Here is a 3,910-nt window from a genome sequence, read left to right as displayed (position 1 = left end):
TTGCAAAGGTTGCAACATTTTCAAACGCGTTTTTCTCGAAACGTCATAAATGAACATAGACCCTTTTCACGTGTTGGCGCTTTAACGATACCTAAGGATTGTTATTGCACAATAGATCATATAAATTGGTCGCAATGGATTTACTCATACAAAAAAAAAAGGATTAAATTTGACCATTTCATGACAATATAAAATGTATCTTTGTGGCTGTCGTACGCTCGAAACGATAGTGACAAATTTTGTTGCTTTGGATCCCGACATTATTTTTTCTTAACATTCGTTTGTTGCTATTGAAAAATATAAGGATAATCGGTTCCGCCTATACCAAATTAAAGTTATCGAATCGAGACTTTCGACATATTAGAAGAAAGCTCTTGGCCTCCACATGAAGAGAATCGGTAGAAGAAGATATTCGGGAACACTAGGTCATGGCCATGGCAAATCCGGCTGGTTCCGCAACCAAAGACTTGCGGCATATTAGAAGAAAGCTTTTCGCTTCCTCATGAAGGGAATCTATGGGAGCAGCGATTCGGGGACACTGTGTCGTAGCCATGTCTTTATCTTTTCAAAGACATGACATTTCTTGATTAGCTATTTCATTTAGTCATTTTGTATCATATACATACGGGAGAAACACAAGGTTGTCGCACAAAGAGAGAATAAAGCGAATAAAAACAAAACCATACGTCGATTTTGTCGCTTGTTTTGAGACAATATCAAGGACAATTTGATTCACTGTATTATCGCAGAGAGCGCTGCTGTAGCTCCATCGCAATTGGCAGTGGAACAAAAGAAAGAGGTCCATAGGTTGAATTTAGGTAGTAGGGGTATACGTGGGTTGTCCCATCGTACCTATGAAACCTGATTTCAACAAATTACTGTTTTCTTTATTATCAAGAAGTTTGGTAATGCGTAAGAGCATTAACATATTTTTGGTTATCTCTGAAATCGGCTGGCAAATGTTGGATAATGAGCAACACGAGGCCCCATTGTGGTCATAATATCACCTCTTATTCACAACTCATATCTCAACCTCCCCGTGGTACCGACTGGGATGCAATTAACCTAAGCGGAGATTGGGTACCCAACCCCGGTGGATGCTTTGGTCGTATGCAGACTGAGGCTGATGTCATGCTGTAGCAACTAGCAACGCGACCTACAACGCAACGTTCACACGACTAACCAGCTCTCATTTGATCTCCATGGAAATCGCGCAGACCTGTCATACTGGTCGCTTCGTATAGCGCGACCAATCTGATGCCAATGTGTTTTGTAGCGCGACTAGTAGGAAATCCAATAGGAATATTGTTTTTTCTCGATTTGAAGCAGTGATTCCGGGTTTTAAGCACAATAGTACGAAGATCTGTCCAAACTTGTGATAATAAACTAAAAAATATCTTAATCGGCGAGAAAATTTTCATGAATTCTTAGTTCCCGCAAAAAAACAAGGAATTTTGTCGGTTCAAATTTTGGCATTCTTGCAATCCGGGTCGTGATTTGATGAGTTTTTGATGGCTCCCGAAAGAAAGGAGACGATTCAAAGCATTATCAGATGTAGAGAAGTGATGATTTGTAGGGAATTTCAAAGTCACAGGTCGCGCCAGCATGACATACCTATGCGTTGCAACGCAATCTTATTGGAACGTTGCGTTGCGTTGATAGTTGCTTCAGCATGACATCAGCCTGAGAAGGTGGCTGCACGCGTCTGTTCTCCAGGTCAGGGGCGGCTTAAACAGCGTCTGTCTCGCAGCGAGCGGCTGAATTTATGAAATGCGGCTCCCGCCAGCTAAGTCCAAGATGGCAGCCACATCGCGGGATAGGGACCTTAGGCTAACAACCTACAGCTCCCGATTTATAAAATTGTTACGGAATCCGAAAGAAATGATCGACCTGGAACTTTGGAGACGACTTTTAGCATGATGCAAGTATTTGTAAACCGCTGCCTGCGGAATATCATCCGCGCTTGGTGGCCTGGCAACTGGATCTCAAATGAGGAACTTCATCGCCGGTGTCATCAAAGGGCGCTAGAAATCGAGATTCGGGAACGATAGTGGAGATGGATTAGGCACACGCTACGAAGAGATGAGAACCAGATTAGCAGAGAGGCGCTCAAATGGAATCCAGAAGGACATCGAATAAGAGGCAGATCCAGAAACTCGTGGTGGCGAAGCCTAGCCGCCAAAATCCGAACTATCGACGAGAATCTTGACTGGATTCGAGTGACGACGCTTGCTCCGGATCGTCAACAGTGAAGGTTTTTTGCTAGGTCTTGTGCACCGGAGGATCGGCCCTGGAACATTAAGTAAGTACATAAGTCTGAGGTTGACGAAATCAAACAGCTGATGAAATTCAAAATTTGATGGAACTTGTTTTTATGGGAATTTTAAGGGTGTCCACGATGAAATAGCCGCACTATGAAATTGCTCTAACTTTTTAACCATCGGGTAGAATTTAATGAAAGTTTTGGTGGATTTAGTTCATAGTGCATTGTTTACATACTGTGATCAAAACTCGCCGAAATGGAGTCGAAAGAACAGCTCGTACATGATAAAATCTTGCGCATTCATCACGAGAACAAGGATTTCTCGCATCGTTCCGTCGCTAAAACGTTGAGAATCGCGGATTCCACGGTGTCGCGAGTGATTAAGCGGTGCGAGGAACGATTGACCACCGATCGGAAGCCCATAAGTGAAGGAATAAGTATTCCGAACAACACCAAAAATTAAAACGGCGTAATTGGGGCGATGTTTTGTCCAGAAGACCAAAAATAAGGGTGGGCTCCGAACGTTCAAGGTACAAAAGGTTCCTAAACGCGACGAGAAGCAGGAAGTTGTACCTCAACATGCTGAGGAAAGTTGAATGCTGCATCATGGACGACGAAACACAAGTGAAAGCCGACTTCAAACAGATCCCCGGCAACCTGTTTTTCACGGCCAAGAATAAGTTCAGCGTACCGGAACATGTCCGCACTCAGAAGATGTTCAAATTTGCGAATAAATTCCTGGTTTGGCAAGCCATCTGCACGTGCGGATGGCAATCGGATGAAAACTCGAATTTTGCGAATCAATTTTGTGTGTGGCAATTTAATCGTGGACACCATTTAACACTATGGTCATTTATCGCAATATGATGAAACTGGTCAAATTTGTCCTTTAATTTAATGGTTCCATAAACTAAGGCTGATCTTGTTGAATTGTCTAGTATTTGACCATCAGCAAAATGTTATGAGTTCATGAAACTAGAGTATCTCCGAAAAATTTCTATTGGTACACCTTCTGGTAAATTTGACATTTTTCGAATTGAAATAACCATCGTCAGTATTTAAATGTTACAAAGGGAAAAATGAAAAAAGTGGCAAATTTCTGGAAAAATTTATTAAAATGTTATCAAACTGATACATTCTGATATACGCTTCACACTGACCACACGTAACTGAGAATGATAAAGTCAAACAACCTGTTCTCAACAATCAATTTATCATCTGTACGGTACACCCGCCCTAGTCTAGTGAAAGTAATGGGGCGCAGCTTGTGCGGTCGGACGTGTGAATAAAATTTATATGCACCTTATGAAAAGAAGGGGCAACCGTTCACACCTTAAAATGGGTACCCATTTACCAAAAAAAAAAAAGGAATAAAAAAATAAAGCAAGAAAACAAAACTAGATCGCGCTGATAACGAACACGCCGTCAAATCTACCATTTGGTTGGGCTTGGTTTGGTTTTTTCTTCTTTCTCCAAAACACACAGGTGAACACATCGTAGCTGCGTGCACAACATCAACAGAAGATACCAACAACAGATACGCTTATTCACACGATCATAAACAAAAACAAACAAACTAACTGCCCCATCATCTCCGGAAATAGATGGATGGAATTGTGTTTAAAATCGGTACTAGGTTAAAGTTTT

The sequence above is a fragment of the Uranotaenia lowii genome, chromosome 1, assembly GCF_029784155.1.
Source record: "Uranotaenia lowii strain MFRU-FL chromosome 1, ASM2978415v1, whole genome shotgun sequence".
NCBI classification, from domain to species: domain Eukaryota; kingdom Metazoa; phylum Arthropoda; class Insecta; order Diptera; family Culicidae; genus Uranotaenia; species Uranotaenia lowii.
This window is presented reverse-complemented; position numbering follows the sequence as displayed.